Genomic DNA, 8,795 nt, shown 5'->3' with positions numbered 1-8,795 from the left:
TTTTTTTTTTTTTATAAGACTTGCCTTGGTCATGGTGTCTGTTCACAGCAGTAAAACCCTAACTAAGACATAGCTCTTTCTCTGTCCTCTTGGCCCTTACTCCCTCTCCCTTACATTTCCCTGCTCCCACCCCCTTGCAGGTACTCATGACCAGCCTCTTCTCTCCTATCTCTCTGCCTTTCTCTGTTTCTACTCCCTCAACTCCCTCCAGATGCCATGAACAAACTGGATTCTATACTATACCATCATATGTCTGGTCCTCATAGGGAAGGAATGATTCAGCATGGGCCCATGGGAGGCACTCCCTCCCGCACACCTGACTGCACCTCCACCAAACATATTCCTTCTCTCTTTATTTTTATAAAGCACAACACTGGGTTGTATAAGAATGCAGGGTGAGCAGGCCATGGGAAAGCAGGACAGTAAGTAGTACCCTTCCATGATATCTGCATCAGCTCCTGCCTCCAGGTTCCACCCTGCTTGAGTTTCTATCCTTACTTGTGGGATAGTGGGCCATGCACAGACAGCCTGCTTTCCCTATAAGCAAAGGTCTGAAACCCCAGTGACCTGATGGGTGGTGACTTCCACCTGCATGGGATGTCAGGTGTTAGGCCATGCCTGCTGGGTCCCTGGCTCCTGTCACACAGCTACAACCTCCCACAGCCCCCCACCCCCACAGAGAGCAATGTGACCAATCAGTCCTGTAGGAGCAGCACCAAGCCCTCCCACCTGCAAATAAGGTTTCCCCAAAGCTCTCAGACCAAACCAATGAGAAGTACCTGTTGTCAGACCCTTACCCACCTCAAAACTGTATATAAGAATCCTATCTGGAAGGATTAAAAGTGTGCAAGAACTACTCCATCATCCGAGCCTTCTGTCCACAGAGCTGTAACGCTTGGGAAGAAGTCTGCTCTCCCGAAACGCCGCCTGAAGCTCCGCTATACTCCTCACTGGCTAGTTGACCTTTAGTCAGCCCAGCCCGACCTGACTCAGTGCAGGGTAGCATGGAGTAACCGAGAAATCTGGAGGCATGGCAGAGATGGAGGTGGAGCCTACTGCAGCAGCAGAAGCAGCGGAAGCTGAAGCGACTTCACCTCCCTGCCCACACTCGCTTCCCTTCACCGGAACTCTCACACGGGGGGGGGGGGGTCGCTGGAATTCTTGGTTCATGCTGGCAAAGGTGTCAACTGGGTTCCAGAGTGAGGAAGCATCTTTCCTTCTCATGATCCTCTGATTTTTAATACTGTCTTGAAAGATCAGGAAAAATTCAGACCCCCCCCCCAGCACCAAGAATGTAGGTTAGCCAGTTCAGTGACCCTATTCCAGGAACTGGCCGAACACAAAAGTTAGATTAAAACCTTGAGAACAATCTTGAGAAGCAGGGAGTTTCCCCTTGTGATTTTTAGTACCCCCTTGTGATTTTTCACTGGTATTTTCGGCATTTTCCAATAATGCCCTCTCTACCCCCTTGGGTTGTGTTTTTTCCCTTTAAATACCCCCTTTCCCAGCTACTCGGGGTCCACGGTCCTCTACCCCTGCATGGTGTATGACTGTGGGCCCCAGAGCATGCCTGAAATAATAAAAAAAAAAAATCCTATTGTGGTTTGCATCAAGGCCGTTTCTTGTGAGTGATTTGGGGTGTCCCCTCTCCTGAGTCAGAACATGGGGGAGTCCTCACTTTGTGGGTCTTTCAGTCTAAGTGGTGGGTTTTGAAGATAGGGAGATATGATTGTTAAATATAGTAATAAAGAGAGCAGCAACAATCTGTGAAAGGAAAGTTGACACATGATTCCCTTCAGACAATGCAGGTTATTAAGAGATAATCCTTGAAACCATCAGGCTTTAAGGTGGGGGAAGAGACACTGGATAGAAAAAGGTACAATAGATAGGAGAGGCCAAACTTGAGGATCTTAAGGGAGAGGAGATGCTTCCCTTTAAAGCCAGGAGAATCTTCTTTAAGAATGAGAGTAGAGACTGCAGAATGTTCAGTCCCACATGGAGCATATATACTGCACCCTCCTTCCAAGGACCAGGGATAATTGTAGAATAGGGGCAGAAAGACTGTAAAAAGAGAGAGTTGGTTATTTATAAGGAAAGGCTGTTTTTTTGGACACAGGAGAGCAACTGCTCATAGGAACTCACAGTGGTTATAGCAGCATGCACAGAACCTGTGAAAGCCCAAGCCAGACCAAATCCCAGCAGGAAGATGGGAGATCGGCACAAAATCCCAACCATATACCTGATGATATTGGTAATTGTTAGATACTGGCAGAGGGAGAGACAGTTTTCATCAAGGATGTTTCCCCTAGCAAGTCAATCATGCTCTAGTGGAAAACTACATATGCAAGAATATTGGGACAGCACAAATAAGCTTTGATGGGCTTAAAAAAGAAAACCACAGAATTATGTTAGGAGGTCATGTAGATGTGGGAGGGGTTGGGAAGAGGGTGAATAGGATCAAGATACATATGAAATGCTCAAATAATTAATTTCATAAAAGAATGAGAATAAAAGAAAGAGAGAGGAAGGGAGTGAAGGAGAGGGAGGGAGGGAGGGAGGGAGAGAGAGAGAGAGAGAGAGAGAGAGAGAGAGAGAGAGAGAGAGAGAGAGAGAGAGAGAGAGAGAGAGAGAAAGAGAGAGAGAGAAGAGAGAGAGAGAGAGAAGACAGTGCCACCCAAGAGATAGTGGGAGGAGACCAGAGAATTGTCAGAAAAAAAATCCCTAGAAGCCAGGCGTGGTGGCGCACGCCTTTAGTCCCAGCACTTGGGAGGCAGAGGCAGGCGGATTTCTGAGTTCGAGGCCAGCCTGGTCTACAAAGTGAGTTCCAGGACAGCCAGGGCTACACAGAGAAACCCTGTCTCGAAAAACAAAACAAAACAAAACAAAACAAAAATCCCTAGAGTAAACCCCAGAACAAAGCAGGTATCAGACTTTTATAAATTTGGGAGGAAGATGGGAAATTCACATCATGTCTGTTGGGAGCTATTAAGACAACTCTTGATCTCTGAATTGGGCCTCTCCCCCCGAGAAGAAAAGGGGGTCAAAAGCGGGCCACCGACACACCGATTCCGAGAATGTTCCAGCCCTAAGCCATTGCCGATGTCCTGACCACACCCTGATACCACCAAGTTCCTGCTTCCCCGTGTAGCTGCCAAAAGAAAGAATTTCTATTGCCCCCCTCCCATAAGTACTTCCCCTTTTGCTTGTATTGCCCTACCCCTCCCACTGATAAGAAACTGTACTTCCCCTTTTGCTTGTGCATTTAAGCCTTGGACCTTTTTCAATGGAATTGGGGCTTTGATACATTCCAGAACGGTTTCCGTGTCGTTATTCGTACAAGGCCCTCGTCTCTCTCTACCCCCCATTTGGTTCTTAGGAGGAGGTCCCCTCGTGACCCTCGAATAACTGGACCTGCTGGACGGGTCACATGTCATTTAGTTCATCATAGCATATGTTTGACAAAGAGCATGTGTTGTGGTGTTTGAATCCACTGGGAAAGACCAAAGATACAGACTCAATTCAAACTTAGATTAAAGGAATTCATTCTTACTGCTAGCAGAAGCACCATGGCCTTATAAGCAAACAGCATGTGTGCTGCGGAAAGGGCTTAGAAAGGTGGGTATTTAAAGCATACATTACAATTATCTATGGAATCCACAGTTGGGCATGAAGACTGTTTGACTTTCCTCAATTTACTCCCTCTTTCCCATTGTACAGTAATAAAAAGACCACCATGTAGCTGTAGTTGATTAATCTGCTCTAATCTCCTGTGGGTGGCGGCATTGAGAGTTCCTCAATACCTGCCCCAATGCTCTGGATTCGTGAATGAAAGACACACACACACACACAGACACACACACACAGCCTTATATTTAATATGCCTTAATCAGCTCAATGGTTGGGCTACTCCCAAACTTCCACTTTGCTAATGCCTCCCCTCCTATACTCCTGAATTATTACAAACTAAAATCTATATTCCATCTAGAGCCACTCTTCCCTGGCTCTTATATGACTATTATGTCCCTTTTCCTGCTACTCTCAAGCACAGATCTTATTCCTTCTGTGGCACAGTGATTCTGCTTCTTATTCGGTCCCCTTGCCTGCAAATCCTAAAGTTCTGCTTCTGTCTCCCTACCCAGCCATTAGCTGCTGGCAACTTTATTCACCAATCAGAACCAGCTGGGTGCAGGGACCCTCAGTATCTTACATGTGGGATTCTTGTGAAATTTGGGAACCCAAATAACATAATACAAGCATTAAACCAAATCCCCAACACCATTGGTTTATAAAAGCAGAAAGCAAGCAGCTAGAGGCCTCACAGCAGGAATACAATTATCCTATTTTTATCTCACTAGGATCTCACAAGCCCTTTGAGGGATCCCTGGTACCATATTATGTTTCTTTAGCCATCAAAGGGGAGTTATGCATAAATTATTACACAGGTCTGAGCAATCTGGGGCAGTGTCATTAATTGACTGGGACAAAGCAGGCAATAAATAACACAACGTCATCAGATAAGTGATGGATGTCACATCCCTGCATTCCCCACTGGCTCTTTATTGTATGGGTCAAATCATTGAGTCATTTTGAAGTACAGGTTGATACTGAGAGCCAGTATCTTAAGAGTTGATCTTCCCCTTAATGGATGCTAACAGCCAATTTAGAATGTGTGAGTCAATTGTACTGCCAAAGAGCAGTAGGCGAATTGGCCCAGCTATGGCACTTAAAAGGGTGGTGAGCAAATGGAGACCAAGAAGAAAGAGGTTACTACCAGTCGGAGGCTCATCTCACTCTTTTGCTCTGTTGTTGTTTTTCTGAATCCAGTATTTCCCAAGTAATTCCTAATTTATTGGCATCAAAATGACACTTTTAGGGTCTGGAAAGAGGACTCAGCAGTTAAGAGCACTGACTGCTCTTCCAGAGGTCCCAAGTTTAATTCCCAGCAACCACATGGTGGCTTAAAACCATCTATAATAGGATCTGATGCCCTCTTCTGGTGTGTCTGAAGACTGCAACAGTGTAGTCACATATATAAAATAAATAAATCTTTCCCCCCCAAAATGACATTTTTAAATCAAAGCCATGAAAGACCTCCTCCTTTAAGAGTAATAAATCTAGTCCTTGCTGGTTTTGGAAAACCATTTCTGCTAAGGAATCTACTTGGTGTCCTATAGAGTCTTTTAGTGTTGTATACCTTGTTGGATAAAGTTTAGTAAAATCCAAACCCTGGCATTGGCTGTGACTGTGTTCCTTTTCTCTGATCCCCAGATGAGCTGGTTTTCTTTCTTTTGCATTTATTTGGGCACAAGCAGCACAGTAGTTGGTAATTTGTTTAACCCTTTCATCCAGGTGGCTTAGAAAGTATCTGTCTCTGATCAATTCCTTTAATCTGGTTGATCCTAGGTGTGTGGACTGGTGAATTTGTGAAAGAAAGGATGGTCCCAGGCTCTTCGATAGGATAGTTAGGACACCTGTCTAGTAGAGCCCACCAGTTCTCTGTTATAGTAGATTCCAGTTGTATAGCCCAATTTTTCTCCTCATGAGGACATCTATATGTAGTCTAATCAAGCAGGTCTGGATCAAGCTGGAGGGTGAGAACTGAGGTGGGGCCCTGTAAGGAAAATCTACAAATTATTTGATTGACTAATAAGGACAACAAGAAGCCAATCACTGGGCAAAGATATGGAGTTGGGATTTTCCAGGCAGGATAGAAAGACAGGGGGAGAAGATAAGGAGATGGACTAGAGGGTGGGCTGATGAGAAGGTACAAGATGTAGATCTGGAATCACTAGACCTGGTGGTGACCTCTACCACTGGAAGAATTCCAACATAGAACAACTGATGAGTTTAGGACAATAGATTCCCCGCCCAGTTATTGTGTCATCTGCTAATTTTAAAATTAAGACTGGTGTTTTCCATTCATGATGATGCAGGTGGGAAGTTTGGCACAGCTGGCCACGGGGTGGTAGGCTGGTGTAGCCACCCGCAGCTACACAAACCAAGTTCCTGAAAGGGAGGCTGGGGCTGAATGGGAGAAATGGTAAGAGAAATAATGAGACTAAGACAAAGATACTGATCAAGGTCCAAAGTCTACTTAAGAGTCTGAGCTTATAAAGGGGGGGATCCCATCCCCCACCACGGCAGGATCCCGTTTCATTGGGATAGTGTCAATAGAACAGGTTCAGCCTCTATGCACGTAGTGGCATCTTGGAGAAACTGGCAGAGGTGGCAGAACAATAGACCTATCTAGGTCAGAAGACTCCACCCTAGGTGGTCTCTTTCACAGTGGCAGAACAGGTCTGAACCAGCCTGCTCAAGGCTAGGGGAGGCTACATTTCCTCCCTAAATATATAATAAAAATTAGCTGGACTGAGGCATAACATTTACTTATGCTCCATGGTCCTGCCTGGAAATTATGGTGGCTGGTGGCGGCACCTGTCTTGGGACTTCAGTCTCAATGAACTTACTCTTTTCTGTCCTGGAGAACACGTGCAGCTTGTTTTTGTTTATTTGCACAAACACTGCTCTATAGTGTTATTATGAACAAACCACGGCCTCTTGACACCTGCCTCTGTCTTAGATTGAAATAAGTCAGAGACACAGTGGCCCGTCCTTGGTGGCTGGCCCTCATTACACACCTTTTTCCCAATCAGACCAAAGCCACAATATGTACTCAATGCATCTCTTCATATCAATAAATTTCTGCCACCTACGCTTGCTGAAGGCGAGCCTACATGAAGGTAACTGACCTGTTTGAAACACAAAGCTGAAAGTTGAAAAACAACAGGATTAAGGTTGTTTGTGGGGAAGTCGAGGTACTCTATTCAGTTGCAAATTAGCAATGATCAAGCCCAAGCTCTGGCCTCCAGGTGTGGGGGAGGTGGCTTTGGGAATCAGCAGAAAGGCTGTTACTTTTCATGTAAATAGGCTATACTCCAAGTTAACTCTGCTGGCTAGTAAAGGTTTTTAGCTATTTTCATAATAGGATTCTCTAATATTGGAATTATTACTAGACCAGTCCATGATTGAGTTAGAATAACTGGTCACATTAAAGGAAAGAGAAGAGTCATTATAACTTCTCCTTTTGAATAATTGTTCTAAGTCAGTTTCCACAGTCTCTAATGTTCTCTGTCCCATAAGGTTAAAAAGCTTGAAGCAAGGCAGCTTATCCAATCTGGGACAAAGGCAAGCAAAGGTGGGTCAAGAACATATACCCAGTACAGCTTTCTTGTCACCATAGTCAGGGAACTCAGCAAGCTCACAAGTCAGCCTGTTACATGAATCATTCTGGCAGCTGGCATGCTCCTGCAGTATACTGTGGAGAAAACACAAGCATGCCCTCTTGCTCATATTGAATACCTGTTCAGGATCATGCCATATGCCAATAAGTGGATTCTTTTCATCTCACCTAGGCATGAGTATGCCTAGTTTTAAGATACTATAAGGCAGTCAGCAAGTTCTTTGACATCCAAATTTTAAATTTTTAAAAATAAAAGTGTGGTTTAAATAATATGCATGGGGATATAATTCTTCCCTTCTTTTTTTTTTTAAGAAGATATAGTTTTTAAAGTTCCACAATACCTTGTCCTTGAGAATTATAAAAAATATCTCAGTAACATGGGTAACATTAAGTTGTAGACAAAACATCTCAAATACTTGACTGTAATAGCCAATTCCAATTATCTGTTTTAATCTGATTTGGAACACCAAGCATTTTTAGTTGCTTCTCTTGTTAAAGCAGTTGCAACTAGAAAGCCTGAAAAGATATCAATAACCACATGTGCATATTTTATTTTTTAAATCAGAAATATGAATATCCTTTTGCAATAGTTGATTTAAGTATAAGTCCTCAAGAATTAACACCATTATGTGGAACATGTAGAAACTGAGGACACTGAGAAAAAGTCTTTAGAATTTGACATGCACATTCTTTAAAAATATCAAAATATTATCTCAAGCCATTACTACTTTGATGATATAAAGAATGAGATTATATGGCCAATTATTCTTGTGTAAGGCCTATAATCTGCCTGAGATATAAATCTAGAGTGGCATCGCCTTAAGTGGTCTTGTCAAGGCAATCTAGAATGAGTTTTTAAATGTCCAAAGACAGTCCTTTAAAGGAACAGCATTTTTTCTTATGAGTTATATATGCATAAACAATTGCAAATTTGAGAATTCATAGTATCTAAGAAACAAACAAGTTTAAACAATTGTAAGCCCTGAGCTATATGTATATATGTATATATGTATATGTATGTATATATATATATATATATATATATATATATACACACACACACATACACACATATATATATAGATAAATAGAGAGAGAAACTATTAGTATACAAATTAAAGCTTGATTTTTCAACATTTTAAAACACTGGCTACCACACACAATTTAATTATCTGTGCTGAAGCAGGAGAAAACTCAAAAGAATAAACATGTGATCCAATCACATATACTTTTCTGCCATAGAACGGCTGTTTTTAAATACAGTAGATGAGATGCATGCATGCATACATTTACAGAAAATACAAAAGCATGCATAGAAGCAATCTTTTAAAACTTATCTTTTGGATAATGATTATCAATTTTACCTAAAAAGTTTGCTATGCAATCGGACAAATATCAATATTCTGCAATAACCTCTTTAATTGCTGTTTGGAACCAGGAACAGATGCCTCATCAGGTTTTTTTTTTAATTTTTAATATTTTTATTACATATTTTCCTCAATTACATTTCCAATGCTATCCCAAAAGTCCCCCATAGCGCCCCCCACTTCCCTAC

The sequence above is a fragment of the Mus caroli genome, chromosome 16, assembly GCF_900094665.2.
Source record: "Mus caroli chromosome 16, CAROLI_EIJ_v1.1, whole genome shotgun sequence".
Lineage (NCBI taxonomy): Eukaryota > Metazoa > Chordata > Mammalia > Rodentia > Muridae > Mus > Mus caroli.
Note: the sequence above shows the minus strand (reverse complement) of the source record.